Genomic DNA, 21,310 nt, shown 5'->3' with positions numbered 1-21,310 from the left:
TTTCAGTTTTCAAGAAACTAAACTATTAGAAAAATGTACAGCTTTATAACTGTAGTTTATGATTAACTTCTTATGTTTTTAAATGAATATTTGTATTAATTTCAGTTCTTTTTTTTTCATTTTTATTTTAAACATTTCGGTTATTTTAATAGTTTTATATTTAGTTAACAATAACAGCTCTGCTAAGGACCATGCAGTGATTATTAAAATTAAAATAATTAATTATGGCCTTTAACAGAGAAAAACCCAATATTAAAATGATATAATATTTTATCAAAAAATCACAACGTTATAATGTATGTTTCTCCATGTTACACTGAAGGCTGGAGTAATGATGAGGAAAATCCAGCTTTGCATCATAGGAATTAGTTTCATGTTTTAAAGTCTAAATTAGTTATTTTGAATTGTTACAGTATTCCACATTATTACTGTTTTTGCTGTATGTTTGATTAAATAAACGTGCATGAGAGTGTGTGTGTGTGTGCATGTACACACACACACACACTAAAAGATTCCTAATTTACAGTATGAACAGCTGTAATAAACCACATTTAATTACGGCTCTCACTGAAACTGTTCTGATGAAGGATCTCATATAAACCGAACGATATTTAATTAGTGGCGTAAACAGCAGCAATGCTTCTGCCAGAGGATGATGTCATTCCCACACCGGCAGAGGGAAAAGAGGTGGAGGGAAACATCTTTATTTATACAGTAAAAGCATTACATTTAATGAGGAGTTTAAGTGAAATATTATGATAATGTGACACTGACAATAAACCCAGTACTCTTTCTTATCATGATTGAAATCTCCTGAATATGAGATTAAACTAAACAAACTGGGATCGTGAACTACAAAATTTGGTCTGTTGTGTTTCAGAAAACTGTGTATGTTTGTTTGGACGTGTGTCATGTTACGGTGAGATAAACACACAAAGAAGATTAAGATTAATGCAAACGGTATTTTATAAATCCAGACAAGGGTAAATCCAGGACAGATCGGGCTGGAGACACACGTAGGGATGTGATAGACTGGATGAAAAACAGAGAACAGAATACAACTAATATAGTGGAGCAAATGATGATAATGAACCAGACACACCTGAACCAAATCTGTTTGAATAGTCTGATTAATATGCATTATGCAATTTTTGTGAGCATGCACAATTAATTGTTATTAAATATTACTCACACTGTTATCCTCTTACAAGGTAAATGCAGTATTCAAAGCAGAACATGATTTACTTAGTCATATGTGCATAATACTTCAATTAAACACTGATATGATCGGTGCAATAAAGATTAAAACCCTTAAGAGCTGTTTCTCACAGAAAGTGTTTTTTGCATTCCATGCACTGCGCTGCTTTGCCATTGTTTTTCTGTGTATGCAGACACTTAACATAAAATTTGTTGTAGCAGAGACCATTGCACTCTTTTGGAGCATCTTAAGCGTGACACTGCATGCTAAAAATGCCACCTTTATGCATTATGCATTTATGCCCCCTGTTAATGATTGCCACTTACAAGAGATGAAAACTCCAGTCATATCAATAGCCTAATAAAAGCTTGCTTATTTTGCATTAAGCAGGTCATGTTATGAGGGTGACCTTATTAAGTTCACATGACCATCAAAATCCCATTATATCATTGCAATTCACCTGTTATAGGATAATGTTGTTAGTGGTATAAATACTTGGTTGCTATGCTAATAGCAAATTTCTACAATTGATTAGTGGATAAAAAAGATTACCTTTGTGCGATGCTACATCCACACCGATAGGTGTCAGTATATTTTCAGGATGGTGCATATCAGCAAATAGACAGACAGACAGACATGGTGCTTTCCAAATGGGATATATCGCCCTCTGAAGGGCACTTCGGAGTGAAAACCATCATGGCCGCCATATTGAAGGGTCATTAGTGCTAAAAACTTGCCACTTCAAAGGATAGCTGCCCAATCAGAGCACACCTCACTTTTCAGAGCGATGAGCTTTGTGAAAATCGAAACATTTCAGAAAGGCACGACATAGAAGAGAAACAATAATGTACAGAATGTGCAAAATATTGTGTTTTTTGAACCCTAAACCGCATAAACACATTTCATTACACCAAATACACCAAATAATGTTACTTTTAGCTACATCATATATATGACATCTTTAAGAAAGGCTGCCAGGGGTTTTGAAATTGAAATTGATTTCATTTCACCTGTACTTGTCGAGGCGACATTTCTCAGCTTCTTTTTAGTTTAACTTGATGCACTAAAATAAAAAATAAAAAAATAAACTAACACCCGTCTAATGCATGACTAAAAACTAAATAGACAAACATAAAATTTACATATCAAAATCGTTTCGAAATATTTATAAATAATATTATCTCAATGATACTAAAATGAACGTTCATACACAGATTGGATCTTGAATGAGAAGCACCAAGCGCATCTTTATGAATGCTAGAGAAACCAAGCATATTGTTCCAATTTGATGTTCTTCCAACATTTGATAGCAATTTGTTCGCAATTAACACCAGCTGAGAGTTTAGCAAATAAAAATTGGGGAAACAAACAAACAGCAGATGACATTAAGCTCCTCAATTACATGTCGGTGACCAGATTGTTGGTGACAATGCCCATCTCAGCAGATGGAAGTCATCATTACTGAAGCTTTCACTTGAAGACTGATGTCGCGCTCACACACACACACACACACACACTCAAACACTCTTCGCAAGCTCTGTTTGCTTTTTCCTACCTCGTTGATTTGGTTTATTGTTTGTCTCTCAGCACTGGGAGGCCTTTTTTAACGCACGATGCAGAAGCATTCCAAATTGTTCTATTAAGTGGGTCATCATTTCCTACGGTCTCTTGAAAGACAAAAGAGCTTTTGTTCATCTCTTCCTGCAAGGCAAAAGCCCCCTGCCTCCATTCTCCTGTTGTATGCACATTAGAAAGCGTTTCTGGAGAACAGTCTAATGTCTATGATTGATAATGGAAGATTGCGAGGGGATTTATATGCAAGGAGTGCACATGTACCTCAGCGTTTCATGAATCGGATGGAAATTTTGGCACGAACCAAGCGTGTCTGTATGCCACGATGAAGAAAGTCACATTCTGCTTGTGCTCTGGTTTGAAGGTCTGAGTGTTTAAAATGGACATTTTTGCCCCTGGAGCTTGAGTCTGTGCCAGTGACTCAGCCCTGTAACTAATAAATGACGTCAGGTACATGTGCTATTCAGGACACTTCTCTTTAGAGCAAGGAAATGCTTTGAACGGAACTCAGTTTGTGATTTTCTTGCATACTTTTGAAGATACTATGATTGATTAAACTGGAAGACTGTTATGATATCTGAAAATGCCATAGCATTTCACCATGCAGGGTCAAGACCTTGTCCTGAAACAACATTCCTATTAACTAACCAGCTTTTGAGATTAGTTTAGGGTTAAGGTTATACGCTTAGGACTGGGATTACTGGTTTGAACTGCATTTTTGTCTGCCTTTTTTATTTTTCCCCTTTGATTTTAGGGGTAGTGAAAGGTTCTTGTTGAGATTAGGAATTGTTCCTCTAACATGTCATGGCTTGGCTAAATTACACTGACTACAGCTAACTGTGCATTAGCTTTCTCAGATGTTTTAACACCAGAACTTTTATCCTTACAAACAAAAAGCTGTGCATAAGTCTTCAGAGGCTCGTTTCAGAGAGGATGTTAAGTGAAAACTCTTAGTTCATTAACCCTGAAATAATTTTGTGTTTTCCATTTCAGAATGGGAGGTCTGTCAAACCTGAGAAAGCTGGGTAAGTCGAGCCTGTTTCTGAAAGAGAGGTAACTTATACTCTGAGCAAGCTGTAACTTACTCTGTGAACCTTACCTGATCAGGAGCAGTTTTTTTTTGGTTAATCCAGAGTTTCTTTCGTTCTCCAACTCCTTTTCAAGGCCTAAGCAATGTTTAAATACCTCATTACCTAATTTTTGTCTTATTTCAAGTACAAATTTAAAAAAATTCTTAAGTCAAGATGAATTTTCTAAATAATAAAAAGTATTTAAGACATTTAGTAGTGCTGTCAAACGATTAATTGGGATTAATCGCATCCAAAATAAAAGGTTTTGTTTACATTATATATGTTATGTTATATATGTTTCTTAGGCACAAACCCGTCAAAGAAGAGTTAGCTGTGGCCTGATGGTTAGAGAGTTGGACTTGAAACCTGAAGGTCACAGGGTTGAGTCTCGGTGCTGCCAGGAGCTGTAGGTAGGTGATGGGGGTTGATGAACAGCGCTCTCTTCCACCCTCAGTACCCATGGCTGAAGTGCCCATGAGCAAGGCACTGAACCCCCAGTTACTCCCCTGGCGCTGGATCTATAGCTGCCCACTGCTCCGGGTGTGTGTTCACTTCTCACTGTGTGTGTGTGCACTTGGATGGGTTAAAAGCCGAGCACCTATTCTGAGTATGGGCTACCATACTTGGCAAATGACATGACTTTCACTTTTTTCACTTTCTTTCACAGGTCTTCAGGTCAGGCTAATCTGATAAATGATATTCACTTGATAACATCTTGCTGTGTCCTCTGGAAGTAACCCAATAATTAGAAATTCCTTCAGGATTTCCAAGTGTGGTTGGATGCATTGATGGCATGCATATTCCTACCATCTAACCTACCGAAAATGAAGAGGATTACTGTGTGGAAGGGTAGGATGAGATATATGCTGTAACCACCACCACTGCTGTTAAATAAACTAACTATTCACAATCTATTTGGTAATCGTTATTTCCTACAAATACAGTAGCAACAGTTATTCTTTTTAAAAAGCATTAGACTACTTATGTGGAAAAAGCTGCTGTTCATTGAAAATACATTGAATGATATTTAATATGTCAAAAGTTTGAAATGTCATGTAGCATACACCCATGAAAAAACGGATAAAATTAGTCCAAATGGTGAGGTTCGTTCTTGTTTCTTATCTAAAGTCTAATCACCTCAGAATGACATGAGGGCGAGAAAATGGTTGCAGAATTGTCATTTCCGTGTGTACTATTCCTATAAACCTATAAACCTTGATATGTCCTACATTTCATAAAACCATTTCATGGGTCTTTAAATCAAGCCCACAGTTCATTGCATCGCTCGTTGTGGCTATTTGACACTATTTCACAACATTTTTGTATTAGGGGGCAACTAATAATGTAAACCTTTGTAATAATCTGAGTGAGTGATTTTTAAGGACAAATTTATATGTTGCCCTGGCCGTGTAAAGTTTTTTGTTACAGCTTACTCTCCTCACATGAACACCATAAAGTCAAGTCAATTTCAAGTCATCTATTTGTATAGTGCTTTTCACAAAATACATTGTTTCAAAGCAGCTTTACAGCAAAAATGAATATTTCGATTATCTTGACATCTTTATTTGCACAGGCCTTCAGCAGCACGTGCGGGAGAGGAGGAGCCGGGCTGGCCAGCGGGCGTGTGAGCTACGACTACAGTAAGTCAGTGAAGTGTGTCTGCTGTGTGGTATGTGGACAGGCATGTGGGCATTGATAGCTGGTTCCTCCCCTCCGTCTGATTAATGGCTGTGTGAGAAAGCAGCCACCCTTTCAGGCCCCTCAGACTTTCCAAAATAAACAACTCCTGCTCTCTGGATTACTATCGATCCGAGCCGCCGCTGAAGCCGAGCGTGCAAGGCCGAGATCGCTTTCCCCCGTTTTCGCTTTCCCTGTAATCTGTCCTTCTCTCACTTTATCTCCAGCCTTTCAATCCATCACTCGGACAATCATCTTGTCTTTCGACCTGCAATTGTGGTTCACCTGGAGTTGATGTCTTTGTCTCTTTTTGGAGGTAACCCTTTAATTTATATGACCAACATTGTGCTTAACTACTGTAAAAGCATTTAAATCCCGCTAAAAAGAAGTATGACTGCCAGTGGAGGGATAATGTTATGAATGTCAGAGATCTATAATGCCCTTGGCATCTTCTCAGCAGATTGGTATGTCGTCTTCTGCTGAAGCCTGTTATTATAGTCTCCTGAGCAACGAGAGGCCGGCTTCATGCGTGGTGTTCAAAATATGCTGTGTTTTTCTACCCATTCCTTGCATATTTTCCTCCAGCCAGTGTCTGAGTGGTCAGTTGACTGCCATGTCTCATATAGATGGGTTTGTATAAGGTCTGATCAACTTATTTTGGCCAAGAAGTGCCCACTTGAGAAGAAAATGACTGCCTGCATAGCAAACTAATAGATTGTTCTTTTTTAAGAGTGAAGTGTACTAATAATTGATGGTAATGGAAATATTAAAATAATTGCACTTCAGTGTATAGAAAATCCAGAAGTAACTGGGAAATTTGTTTTTGTTGTTGTTGTTTTTTTTTGTTATTGTAACCTGGCATTCTTTCTGTCCAAAAATGAATAACGAATGAATTATCATGGACATAAATGTAATGGACAAATCAAAGCAGAAAATACTGTATAGTTCTTGTGGATATGTACCATTCAAAATGGTTAGATTTATTATTTTATGATCACCAGGGCTGCATTTATTTTATTTAAAACAAACAAACAAAAACTAATATAAAATCATACTGCAATTTAATATAACTGTTTTGTATTTTAAAATATTTAAAAAATGTAATTTATTTATGTGATGCAAAGCTACATTTTCAGGGTTATTACTTCAGTGTCACATGATCCTTTCAGAAATGATTCTAATAGACTGATTAGAAAAAATATAATTATCAATGTTTAAAATAGTTTTCTGTAACATTATAAATGTTTTGTAACAAACATGTTGTTTGAATGTAATACAGGATGCTGAATATATATATATATATATATATATATATATATATATATATATATATATATATATATATATATATATATATATATATATATATATTTTTCTCTAATGACAAAAAAAAAAAAAATGAATAGTTGATTATTTCCCATGATAATGCAATCACAATAATTTCAATAAATAAAAATAAGTTTTAAAATACATGGCCATTGCAGATCAGATTTTTCTGTAGGCTGCACATCTAAAATAACCCAAGAATCTGAGTGTTGCTGAATAACTTCACTGTTGTTTCATACATTAGTAATTCAAGACCTTTACAAGAGTGAAACATAAAGCACATTTAAATGCATATGTAAATGACACAATAGCAGTATACTATAATAAAGATTTTTTTTTTGTTTTATCTCTAAAAAGTTGTAAATAAAACAGACTATTGGAGTAGGCCTATGTTTTACAAGAAAATAAAATTTCTGTTGTATGTACTTGAAAAATATAGTAGTTTATGTTTCTTTGTGATATTTTAACAGGTTTACTATAAATTTTTGAGTCAAAATGGTTTCTACCATTTTTCAGTGTATAAGTGAAATGCTGCAGTTGACACTTTTTACAGTGATCTGGAGCAGCCTTGATCATAAATCTGACTATTTCTTTGATTTATCACCCTATAATTGATACATAAAAACATTCTCCACGACAGAATTAAATTTAGCGGCATGCGGCCCCCCTAGAGCCTTTGGTGAGCAGGGCTTCCCTATGAGCCTCCGTCCAATGTCATCTTCTGAGTGCACCAGACGAGCACTAGGACCCTGAGAGCGCTGCGTGTTCTTCCAGGGGTTGCCTAACTCAACTCTCAGTGCACACACACACACACACACACACACACACACACCCCTGCTGAGGAAAACTGAGGGAGGCAGAGACTGGAGGAACGCGGCTCTGTTGTTGTGGTCACTCCGGGAACATGGAGAGGCTGGAGTGCAGGAACTGACCCGCTGTCGTCGGGAGGACAGGAGTACATGAGGAAGGGCTTCTTCAGAGCGGATCAGGATTAAAAGGTGACGCGATTGTTGATCTTCACGGCACGCGTGCGAATGCATGCGCGCTTGTCTGAGTGTGTTTGTCGTAGAGGCTTTAACAAAAGGAGGCTGGAGTGTGTTTGGGAGTGTAGGGACGGGTTGTGGAAATGAGTCATCGCTGTGCACGAGAGGAACACTTCTGTGTGTGTGTGTTTGGGGTGCTCTTCCTGTCTGGGGGGAAAGACGGCACTGTTTTTACAGGGGAAAGCGCGCGAGGCTGTTTGTTCCGTGCGAAATCGGGAGAGAACGGCGAGAGATAAAAGTTTGCCGTGGATCTGAAAGGTCACAGTTCTGTCATTAACTTCTCATCTGTTGGACCATCTGAAGAAGCCCAGGAGCGTTTCTGTGGGGAAGACAGGTTCACCACAGACTGCTTGTGATCTCTGATAGCCTGGACAGATGGTGGTAGGCGTGTGTGTGTGTGTGTGTGTGTGTGTGTGTGTATGTGTTGTGTCAGTCAGGCGGAAAACTAGTTAAGAGAGGCAGATCTGATGAGGAGCACAGCAACAGCAGAAAGATACACAGCTGACTGTACACATGGACGCTTCTAATCGCGCTGCCACGTGTGTGTGTGTGTGTGTGTGGAGTCTGTTTGGGACGTTGTTTTGGATTCTAGGGTGACTGTATCACATTGTTATCTGCCAGATTGGTTTTCCATTTTTGGTATTAACGCTGTATCGTGGTGGTCGGTTTATTTGATAATTTTGGGAATGAGTGTTTGGGTCAAAGGTCACCACAGAACTGTCATCTGAAATCAGCTACAATATGTGGCGACCAGTCAGCAGGTCCCATGAGGGATATGATGTTATAAACCTTGAAAATGAAAAGTTTGTCATATTTACTCACCCTCATGTTGTTGTAAAACTGTATGACTGTCTTTGTTTTGCTCAACACAAAGATATCTTGAAGATTGTTGGTAATCAAAGAGTTTTGGTGACCATTGACTTACGGGGAGAAACCCTGCTCTGAGCAAACCGAATGTGAGAGAAAACAGGTGTTTTTGTTTTTTAAAAACCTGTTTCTTATTTCAGACAAAATCTCAGTTGCTACTTTTTACCTTTTTTTTTTTTACAGTGAAACTGTTCCAGTGCGGTTATAATAAATACCAGCACTCTCAGACTGCCGACCAAGACGAGAAAAAAAAAAAAAAATATATATATATATATATATTATTTTTTTTTTTATTGTATCAATGTGTACTCCTCTAAACTGAAAAACAAACACAGTTTTGTTACTTGAAACATAATAAATGTTAACTGAAATAATATATATATATATTTTTTTTACTAAACTAAAATTAAATAAAAATCAAACTATAAAATTGCAATCTGATTCAAAACATTAATGAAATCTTTGATATTAGGCTATTTCAGTGATACAGAAATATCACTGGCCACTATTTTGTCCTGTTTTTCAGTAAGAATATCTTAAAATCCTCAACAAAATTCAACTTGCTTGAAGTATAATGTATATGAAATATATAAATGAAGGAAAATCTATATAAATGTAGTAAGATTGATTCAAAAACGTTATATTATTTATACAAACTTTTCACAGAGCAGTGTGTAAAGCTGATGATGATCAGTCCCTGAGTGCGAATCCAATTGATCTTAAGATGTGAAATGTGTGGAACACTGCAAAAACAAGCAACTGTTCGGCCACAGTTTTACTGATATGATGATATGATGTAATGCTCCACGATAATGAGTTTCAGGCCACAGAACCAAGTGAGAAGAGCCAGAACGCTGTTTTTCCTCTCAGTGTCCTTGAACTTGTTTGAGAGAAGAGAGCAAAGCGAGCAGCGAGAAGGGTGTTTAGTTTCAGGGGCTGATGTCATGACTCATGATGTCATGCTGTAGTCTGACTGATTGCTCTGCTTCTGATTGGTCGATGACCGCTTTGGCTGCGTGAGTCAGTGACTGTTTTTATTTTTATTGTCTAAAAATATTTACTGGCCGGTTGTTGGTGAAAGTGGTTGGCACTGTGCGTGTGTGTGTGTAGAAGGGCAGTGTATATTTGAAGCATTTTGAGCACTGTGTATGTATTATCGTCCAAACTAACCCTCAGTAATCAGGAGTAATGATTAGCTGCGGTTATCTTTACAGCTGGAGTATAAGCAGCTGTAAAAGCCCAGATTTCATGTGATGATGATGATGATGATGATGTCATGCCTCTGTGGCTCATGAGTGATTCGATCATCTTCTCCACTGGGCCATTGTGTCATTTTCTAAAATGATTGTAACGGGCTGTTTATTCTTGGAATATTTTAGTGATGCTTGCAGCTTGCTTAGGTCATAACTATTATTATTGCTTTTTTCATGTTATTTCTATATTATTATAGCATTTCTTCATATTTTGGAATTTATTTTTGTTTTATTAATTTTGTAATTTTTCTATTTTTATACTTTTAGTTTATTATACTAGTATACTTTTTTTTTCTTGCAAATATTTTGTAACCTTATTAATCAGGGTTATTATAGTTAACTAAAACCATAAAAAATATTTACTTTAAATGTTTTTTTTTCTTGAAAAACAAACAAACCACTTATTTTATATCAGGGGCCTGTACCATGATGGTAGATTGGTAGCTGAACAAATTCAGAGTTAGTTTTGAGTTGACAAAACCAAACCTCTCCAATAAAGCTTTGTTGGTAACATGATGCTGATCATCAACTTTCTTTGTCAAAGGCTTTGATCCATGTGTGACATCACTGGCGAACAGCCAATCATGAGCCTTGCAACACAAAGCAAGTTTGATTTACTTCTTGTGAGAGACCCAGCGAGATTCAAAACTAAAGGTTAAAGGTTTTGCTAAAGGTTAAGAGATTGAAGAATGTGACAAATTTAAACGTCATATGAAAAATGGAGGACAAATAAAATAAATTATCTTGCTCTATCAGTGCAGTCACAAGTGAAACTTAAGTTAGTTTATACATTTGAAAATGGAGAGGCATTTAATAGACAGCGCCGTAGATCACTGACAAGCTACGCAATATCGCGTTCATTATCCAAGATGAATCGCCTTCGATAATGAACGTGATATTACGTAGCTTGACAGCGATCTACGGCTCTGTCTATTAAATGCCTCTCCATTTAAAAGCAGGTGATGGCGATTTAGCGGTAATCACGGAACCGGATTTACTGACTAGGTGCGCATGATCATATCGTTAGATATATCGCCCTGCCCTACTAGCCAGCTAATCCAGCTTCATGTTTCAGGCGCCAGCTAATTTCTGGAAATATTTATAATTTTTATTTAGCTTAACATGATGAACTAAAATAACAAAGTAAAACTAAAATAAAAAATTATCAAAATTATATATAGACAATAGAATACATGACTAAAGCCCTGTTCACACCAAGAACGATAACTAGAAAGATAACGATATTCGCGTCCACACCAGCGAATGATATCGTCAGATTATTTGGAACGCACGTGCATCTGTCGCTTTAAATTCTTGAGGTCGTTACAGCAGGAAGGATTCTGATTGGCTGTCAATGTTTATATCGTTCATCAACTGGGGGAAAAAAATCTTTCTAAAAGTAGCTGCGTTAACATGGACACTACTAATCCGATCGTAATAGGACTAGAAGCACGATCAGAATAAAAGTCACATGTAAACCCAAAATATGACCCACGTCAATCGGATTGAATTTGCCAGGTCCAACTAAAATTTTTATCGGATTGTAAGGGGTGGATAATCCCTTTTGTAATCCGAGGGAGAGGACATGTAAACACTTGATCGGATTGAAAACCGAGAACGATTTTTAGAAATATATCTTTATCGTTATCTTTATAGTTATTGTCCCTGGTGTGAACAGGCTTTAACCCTAACTAAAAATAAAAACGCATTCACAGTATCAATAGAAAAACAATCTCAGTGATTCTAAAATGACGTGTGGCCTTCAAACAGAACTCTTGTTTTCTATACAGCCACATAATTGGGTCCATATTTTGGGTTTATGTGCTATATTGTCACCCTGGAAACCTTATGAAACATTCCTTCACAGCATTCTTTCTTCCATCCTTGACATTTTTTTTTTCTTTCTTCTGTGTCAGCTCACTTACAGCATGGGTCTGAGTGCACCGGCTGAATGATCTCTCAGACTCGGCACTTCAGAGGAAACCTCATGGGTCAAAGAACAGCTTGAGCTGAGCTTTTTAGTTTTAAGACATTATATTATTAAAGCTGAAGTGTGTCATTTTATGATGTAAAATACTGTCTCCTATCGCACTTTCTGATGCAGAAAGTCATCTAGAAGTAGGACATTTATGGGTTGGATTTTATATGTATATAAATCTAACTGACCCCAAATTTTTTAAAGATATTTTAGACTAAGAAAGTAAAGTGAATCTGATTTGTGTTGATCATTTTGTTTTGTTGACTTTGGTGTAAGTGATTGGTGAGATAAGTGTTTGTTCTGTGTTAGTTTAAAGGGAAATCTCAGGTGCGCTCTGATTGTTTCCAGCTGAGACCTTGACGCAAGAACAATAATCTTCCTTCTGAGCAAACGCCACAAATAAAATCACACACATGTATCTAAATGACTTTTTCTGTTGTGGTACTGAGTCTATCATTACCGGTGTGTTGATTATATCACTGGCTAGGTGACCGGCCGCGTATCCAGGTTCACTAGGATTTCTGTTTCCCAGATCTCAACAGCAAGAGCTGTGTTTCAGATCTCTTATGTGGACTCTGCTCATCTCTCTAGTCACTTTTCATGAGCTTGTCCCTTTGCTCCTGTGCGTCTCCCTTCGCTCTGTCTGGACCATGCGTGGGCCTGTTCTTTGGCAATGCAAAGGGGAAAAATACCTTCCTGTATGATGTCAGCGCTTAAACACTAGAGCAAAGCAGAACACAGTCTGAAAGAGGCCCTGAACTCACTCTCCACAAACAACAGCAAGAATGAGGATCATCTTTTTTTCACTGCTGCTGCTTAGCGTTCATACCTTAATAGTCCTTTCTGGCGAGGCTGTGGCGCGCTGGTCATCTGAGAACGGGTCTGAACGAACAGCTGTGATGGTCATGAGTGTGCTGCAGGTCTAGTTTCTCCTGTCTGAAATGTTGCTAGCGCTTGTTTGGAGAGGTCCACACATACAGTTCATAAACATACAGTGGCTATAGTTGACTGTTTAATGCATTTAATGAATAATTAATTGGTCTACTTTTGTGATTATTTCTTTACTGACTTACAAGAAAGTGCTTTTAGAGTTTTGTGACAAATCAGAGAAGCCGCTCAAACTCCAAGATGACCTCAAGAGACAGGTAACTAGCGACAGTAAGAATGTAGTTGAGGCAGATTTTAGCTTTGTGTGTGGTTGTATTTGGAGAGGAGATTCAGTAAACAATACTCTGTCTGAGGCAGCGAAATAATTTGGTTTATATTTATTTTGGTGTGTCAGAGTGAAAAACGTGGTAAAGTCAAAACTGCAAATTGGTTTTATCACAATTGATATCTAGACATTAATTTCTTTTTATATTAGTTTATTAAATGAAGATTGTTTATAATTGTTTATAAAATATTAATTGTTAAACATATATATATATATATATATATATATATGTGTGTGTGTGTGTATGTATATGTATGCATGTGTATATATATGTATATATAAACTTGTTTATATATTTTATATTTATATATATTTATATTATTAGAGTTGATAACTAAAAACATTTGTTTTATAAACCTTTTTTTTTACACTTTTGGCTATGAGCACAATTTTCCTTTCATATACAAGAATATACAAAAATGGACAAATATGTATTTCCCGTCTGTAAAGGGAAGGTGGCAGGCAACAGATTTCTCTTCTTGTGTGTTACATTAACTGCTTTATAGTCTCTGAATAAGCACAAATTAACACTTTATTAATGTGCTAAAAATGAAGAGAGTGATTGCTTCACTTTTTATGAATGGGAACTTCTGGCTTTTTCAGACAACAGTCAAAAATCTTATATCTTATGCTATTTATTTTTTTATTTGAACTGGTGACCAAAATCTTAGTGAATCCCTAGATGCTGCAGATATTTTCAGCTAAAATAACTTACGCTGCACTTAATTCAGTCCCCCTGGACAATCCTGATGGGTCAAGGCAAGGGTCACACTCAAGGTTCAAAGTTCACTGACTTAGCATCAACCAGCTGAAGATTAAACCAAGTGTTGAAACGATTCCATTATGGAGGCATCTTTTTCTGTTGACGGCCATTGAAAATGATATGGCAGATTTCAAATCACATCTACTCACATCTACAGCTACCATTGAGGTACATGGGAATGCTAACGGATATAGTTTCTGCCGGTATTATGGACTTCCTTGGTCTTGATCTCAGCACTGAACTTTTATTCTTGGGCACAATAAAGAGTCTGTTATTCTCGAGAAGCTGTCATTGAGGAGAGCTCCACTTTTGTCCTCTTATCGTGGTGATTAAGTGCCCAAGACCATTATGAGAGGGACCCTCGTGTAGAGCAGGAGCAGAGCCGCACACGTGGAGTTGAGATGCTGACTCCTCTGATTAATGCTCTGAATACGCTCAGAGGAATCAGGTATCACCAAAGTGTGCAGCTCACACTCTGAGTCTATTTATCATGTCTGTTACCAGAGCACAGGGGTTTTTATGAATCTTGAATAATGGAATTAAAGGTCCCGTTTTTCGCGCTTTGAAGCTTTGATTGTGTTTACAGTGTGGAATATAATGTTCATGTTTCGTGTTTAAAAAACACAGTATTTTTCACACAATTCACCTATCTGTATACTGCTGTTTTCACCGTCATAAAAACGGGCTGATGACTTCCTTGTTCTATGAAGTCCCTCCTTCAGAAATATGTAACGACTTCTGATTGGGCCAGCGGTTCCTGTGTTGTGATTCTACAGCAGCTGAGCACAGGCTGCCCTCCTGGAAACGCGATTGGGCTAGTATTGGAGTAGTTTTGAGAAGCAAGAGGGCAGGAGCATGTGCTGGAGATGTAGTTATAATCACAGGAGCGTTTCTACTGACGAGATGCGCATGAAAATCGCATTCGTTTTTTTGCACAGCCCTAACATCTAGTTAACAAAGCTAAACAGTGTTTACATGTGGATTATAATTTTCGGGAACCAATTAAACATAAATTGTAACCATTAATCTCCAAGTACAGCGTCCCTGGGAAGGCCAAACAAATGATTGGACTCCGAGATGAAAATAACAGCGTTTCAACGACATGGTGACAAACACAAACGCAGCTCTTCCTTCTTCTCTGTCGGAGCGCAACAAGACCACGCCCCCCTTTTTGTGAATTCATGTGGGCGGAGGTTAGTCAAAAAACTGTTTTAGTGACGTCATTACTGCAGGAACTAGAAGGGTGTAGTCCAAACGGGTCGTTTTTTTGTAGGCGAATTCTGTTAAATAAAATATCTCGCTTGGCTTTGAACTTTGAGATTTAGAATTTTACAGATATTATTTATACTCTAACAACAACATTACACACTAACTAAAGTTTAAAACATGGGATCACGAAGAACGGGACCTTTAAGTCAAAAGGGCCTGGTAGTTTATCATCCTTTGTCTTTTAGTGTCCAATGGCCAGTTTTCCTTTATGACTATTTACAATATGGTTATACTATAAGTTGGTAAACGTATGATGCCTGGTGTTTTAAAAAGTTCAAATTTTATAAGTCATGTTGTTTATTCCAGCCTTTAGTTGTTGTTGTTTTTTTCTGGACAGATATTACTGGTTTCTGATGGCTCCTTTGAATGGACGACATGCCTCTTTGGGCATAAACTAAGGTACACCTAGATTTTGTCAACTTAAAGCTGTGAAAATAAGTTATTAACCATTTTATAAAGGTTAACTTAAAGTGACAACCATCAGTTAATATTTAAAGTCTGTTTATGAAGTATTTAGTTCAGTGTGAAAGAGCTTAATGAGAGCACACTGAGCTTAATGAGAGCAGGAGCGATTTTAAATACATTTTATGTATTATTTGTTAAAATGACAAGATTTAGGAAAATAAATAATCTTGGTCATGTATTAAGTTTATCTATGTATTAATATGAACAACTATTATCAACAATATCTATCAAAAATTATAAATTTTCTTAGTAATGTCACACTGAAGCTGTCACATGACTTTGATTTTCAATTATTATCTCAAGCAGCGATCAGGCTCATAAGAAATGATCTAATCACTAATATAGGCAGGAGCCTGACCCTTTGAGGCCTTAAAAACAAGAAGCAAAACGTTAAAATCAATTCTAAAAACTCACAGGCAACCAGTGAAGAGCAGCAAGAATCAGTGTAATGTGGTCACTTTTCTTAGTATGTGTTAAAAGCCTAGCTGCAGCATTTTGAATCAGCTGCAAACTTTGGAGATTTCTCTTGCTAATGCCACAATAATGTGCATTGCAATAAAAAAGTCTGGAAGAAATAAAAGCATGAATGACCTTTTCCAATTCTGTCAAAGAAAGGAATGACTTTATCTTTGTTAGTTGCCACAGTTGTGCAAAACAAGACTGCACCACTTTAATCACCTGAACATCAAAATACCAGGCTTTACCGGGACATACAATTGCGTATCATCTGCACAGCAGTGGAACTCAATGTCATAACTGCACATAATTTGACTCAGGGGTAACATGTAGATAGTAAACAAAAGAGGACCCAAAATAGATCCCTGAGGGACCCCACAAAATAAAGGAGCACGAGAGTAGGAGGCATCTCCAAGCATCCTCGTCTCATCTTCCTCTTCCACTTCTCCTCCTGTCCTTTGTGCTCAGATCCATGGATGTGCGGCTGTTCCCTAGAGCTTCTGTCTAATCATGGTACCATCATCCCTCAGTCACGTTACCATGGCAGGGCCTGTCACACGGCATACGCTGGAGGACGTGTTGACTTTGAAATGCTGCTAATGACTAGAGGATGTTCTTTTTTTTTCCCTCTCTCTCCTGATGGTCAAGGGCCAGGAAAGAGCTTGGTAACAATGCTGGGTTGCTAGTCATTTGGTGTTACCTGCGGGAACCAACTTCAGGCTGATGGCGAGCGGCCCGTACTCCTGTTTAGTGGAGATAAGTGGTGATGCCACCGGCATGAAGCCTTTGCTTTTGTATTTTTGAACCACTTCAACTCCAGACTTCAGACTGTGAGGGGAAAGTTTCTGTAAATACTTAAGACTTGAATGAATGGACACTTTGAATGTCCTTTAATTGACCTTTGGGTGGACCTTTAAGGGAATATTTCAGCTTTATTAACTCTGTCGATTGCATCTGTAGCTTTATGATGTTTACCGCTGAAAATCGCTCCCAAATGTGCCTCAGTTTTTAAAAATAGACTGTAATGAACTTAGAATTTACTTAGTTGTGTAGCACTGGAAATAAACATTAAAAGATAGTTATCGCACTGTTTTCAAAGCAGAGTTTATAATAGGAGACTACTGTAATACATTCACTTGTCTGTGCACAGTACACAGTCTTTCAATTCTTGTCATAATCATGTAAATCTAGTACATTATATCCATTTTAAATAAGGAGTGTAACGCCTAAAACACTTAAAAAGTGCACATATCAAAATGACAGTTTAGATCATTTGCTGCTTGTGCTGGATAATTAATGTAACAGCTTGAAGCAAAATAAAACAGTACAATTTCGTCAGAGAAAAAAATGTTTTTACCAACTAAGTGACGAGTCCGTACTAACTATGTGGTTGGATTTTTTGCCTAGGAGTATTTGTTATATACGCTATTCCAAAGAGTTTTAATTTTAACATGTATATTTATGTAATTGTGTATATATAAAAAATGTCAAAAATTTGAGGTCAGAGAATTTAATTTAATTTAATTTTTAACTTTCACCACATCAAAGAATCCTGAATAATTAATGACTGTTTAAATAAAAATATGAAGTATTTGTTGAAACTTTTTTCAATATTGATGATGATGATAAATATTTCTTAAGCAGCACATCAGTATACTAGAATGATTTCTGAAGGATCATGTGACACTAAAGACTGGAGAAATGATGCTGAAAATACAGCTTTGCACCGCATGAATAAATTACATTGTAAAATAAATTAAAATGGAAAACAGTTATATTACATTTTAATACATTTTCATATTATTACTGGGGTTTTTTTTCTGTATTTTTGACCAAATAAATGCAGGCTCAGTGAGCATTAAAGTTTTAATAAATATTTATCAAATGTACTACTCTATTCCATGCCAAGTATATATCTCATGTATTTGGTTAATAAACTACCAGGAATTACTCGCCCCTTTTGCACTACAGCCCGGTATATCCATAGAAATGCTCTAGGAATGCTTTATTATAATGATGAAATTATGTATTGTGCAGATACTGTCACACCGGATATAAAAGCAAAGCCTTCCCTGCTCTTTCCCCCATTACTCCTCTCCCGTCAGTTACTGTTCAGGTCAAAAGCAGAGTCCGTGTAATCGAGAGAAAAGCCGAGTGAGAAAGAGAGGGGACCCTCTGCAAAAGCGTCTCTTAGCATGCTGCCAGTGTATGCTGTGAATGCAGGGGCCCGGGGCCAGCGCTGTTTTAAGCCTGACTTCTGAGAGTAGAAGTCTGCTCTCTGCACCAAACTTCACTCGCAGACCCTCGGGCTGAGAGCGCTCGGGTCACCTTCACTAAGCTCAGATCAGACAAGGGAGCGAGGGAACAGGGGAGCAGGGGAATAAAGCAAATGAGGGCTGTAACTCTTCCAACGGTAACAACTGGTTGGCAGCGGTGGTTCATACGGAGCAGTGCAAGCTCTCGCCCTGAGTCTATTGCGTCGCGACCCCCGCAGGGAGCACTGTGCGCTCCGGCCCCTTTGGACAATGAACCTTCACCTTGTTGCCATTGCTTATGGGCTTTTCTGATGTGGCTGGCTGAAAGGATGGACTGTATACTTTGATCTGCACATGGCTTGGCTGATTGGTTGGCCGTATGTACATGCCCTGGTGTGCCCTAACACTGTTGTCATGAGAACTGAGGAAATGAAAACTAAACAAGTCTGTTTTTTCTCAGTGCTGGAAAGGAGGGGGAATCTCCCATCTCTCTTAGTGCTGGTGTTGACATCGAGACAAAGGTCTATTATTTGCACTCTACGTGCCAGAACTGAAATCTCATAAGAGCGAGATACACCTCGGGGTTATGTGAAGGCAGAAGGATTTGTTTAGCAGGTTTTGTGGAATTTAAATATTTTGAATGAACATGAGTGCATTGAGACATTTGCTTTTATTTGCTTTGATTTAATTCGTGAGAATTCCTGCTGTAACGGATGTAAGTGATCACATATTATTTGTGGTTTCCATTTGCAACACATTAAACAAATAATGTTTTTTGTCTCATGGTGTTTTCATTTATAGCAAAAGTCTTTTGTCCCCTTTTGTCTGGTAAATCACTTCTTTGATGTTTTTATTTATTTATATATTTTCCTTTTGATTTTCTGGTTTTGTCTTTTTACAATAAGCAGCAAATATTTTGGTGTATGCTTGCTCTGAGATTGATTGTGTGCACGCACATGAAACCTGTGTGCATTCAGCCGCTTCTCGTCATGTTAAAAGGGGGGTGAAATGCTATTTCATGCATACTGAGTTTTTTACACTGTTAAAGAGTTGGGTTCCCATGCTAAACATGGACAAAGTTTCAAAAATTAAGTTGTACGTTTGAAGGAGTATTTCTGTTCCAAAAATACTCCTTCCGGTTTCTCACAAGTTTCGGAAAGTTTTTTTCGAGTATGGCTCTGTGTGACGTTAGATGGAGCGGAATTTCCTTATATGGGTCCTAGGGCACTTCTGCCGGAAGAGCGCGTGCTCCCGTATAGCAGAGCACTGAGAGCACAGACATTCACTGATCAGAGCGATTCACTGATCAGAGCGAGACCATCGCGAAAAGTCACAAAAGAAGTGTATTTTTGGTTGCCAGGGCAAGACAACCCTGCACTGATTACCAAAAAAAAAAAAACAGCATTAAGGGACCAGTGGATGGAGTTTATTTTTACAGAGCATCAACGGAGTTGTGTAAGTGTTTGTGTTTGTTCCCTGCATTTTCCAAAACCGCTAAGCAAATATATACAGTTTCAATACATACCACACAGAGACGTCCTGCTGAAGTCGTTGTTGCTGCTGCTCTCGTTCAGTTTCAGCCTCGGGATCTGATTCTGGATCATAAATATACGCTGAATCTGACTGTTAGCCATGGTTTGTTTTGGTTGGTTTTGTCCTCACGGTGTCACAGCTTCCAAACGCTCTCAACGCAAAAGCCTGCTGGCGCTCGTGATTCTTTAGCTCCGCCCACACGTCACGCCTCCAGCCGGTCGTGTTTTTCCGGGAAAAATCGGTACAGACTATCTTTCTCTTATGAATATAATAAAACTAAAGACTTTTTGGAGTTATGAAGGATGCAGTACTAATCTATAGGTACTCAAGATTAACAGGATATTGAGGGAAAACGAGCATTTCACCCAGCCCCTCCCCCCCCCCCCCAATTTAAGTGAACCATAATAGATGAGAAAGAAAACACGTTTATCAGTATATCAGATCGGTTTTTTTGGTCTTAAAGTGACAGCAGTCTAATAAACCTGCTGCCGTCTTTGTCATAAAGAAATCTCACTTTCGTCATTTTAATAGGAATAAATCCACATTTAATTTACACACTGTTACTGTTTTTTTTTTTTGTACGACATACAATTTAGGTAGTATTTCTTATTTCTGTTGTTTGAAAATTTTCATGTCCATTTCATTTCTTTTTGTTGTTTTTTGTGATCTCAAAATTGATGAAGAATTTTGAAATTACAATGGTTTCAAATATTTTAACATAAAAATATTATTTAAAGCATAAATGTTTATGATCATGGAAAAAGATATGATAAAATATTTTGGTCATATTTACCACCTCTATTTGTTTAGTTTTTCTTAGTATGTTTTGTTTAGTTTAGTTTTTTTGGTTAAATTTTTGTCAAGAATAAGTGTAAGGTCTAACAGGTGTACAAAAAAAAAGCCAAACAAAATGAGTGTGTGTGCGTGTGTGTGTGTTTTAATGCTAGTTGCATCATATTACAAAATGTATCTTTTTTATTGATTGGTGTTATGGCCATCGTTCCCTTTGTGAAGTAAAATAAATGAAAAAGCAGAAACAAAAGTAAAAAAAAAATACTTTTTTATTTTTTATTTGCAACTATGCTAGGTGAAATGAGAAAGCTTAAATGAACAAATTTAATTTGATTTTAATTTAATCCATAGTTATAATATTTATATGCCATAAGTATATCCATTGTTATCCAAGGTACATCAAAGAACATCATTATTATACCATGGGACTTTTTGTTCATTTGTTCTAACTAAAGCGGTCAATCTTGCAGCGTAGCGTCTCTTTTGTACCGAGCTGAAATATCTGTTAGATTTGAGGCGCTGATGGGCAGTCGGGCGAGCTGTTGTTTGCAGTTTTCAGATCTCTTTAGTCATTTGTCAC

The 21,310-nt window shown here is 37.3% G+C and overlaps 1 protein-coding gene across 3 annotated transcripts in view; it reads left to right on the top strand.

Annotated features, from left to right (window-relative positions):
• The first annotated feature begins 7,644 nt into the window (after positions 1-7,644).
• LOC113121160 (forkhead box protein N3-like) overlaps positions 7,645-21,310 on the top strand; it is a 39,314-nt gene continuing 25,648 nt past the window's right edge. Inside the window, exon 1 of one of the 3 annotated variants that reach the window (XM_026291426.1) lies at positions 7,645-7,841. The gene's annotated coding sequence lies outside the window, so the exon portion shown is untranslated. Of the gene's footprint in view, positions 7,842-7,985; positions 8,268-15,557; positions 15,629-21,310 lie in introns of those variants that run through there. The other 2 variants (XM_026291427.1, XM_026291428.1) reach the window with 2 other exon arrangements.

The sequence above is a fragment of the Carassius auratus genome, chromosome 20, assembly GCF_003368295.1.
Source record: "Carassius auratus strain Wakin chromosome 20, ASM336829v1, whole genome shotgun sequence".
Taxonomy (NCBI): domain Eukaryota; kingdom Metazoa; phylum Chordata; class Actinopteri; order Cypriniformes; family Cyprinidae; genus Carassius; species Carassius auratus.
Note: the sequence above shows the minus strand (reverse complement) of the source record. Positions and strands in the feature narration are given on the sequence as shown.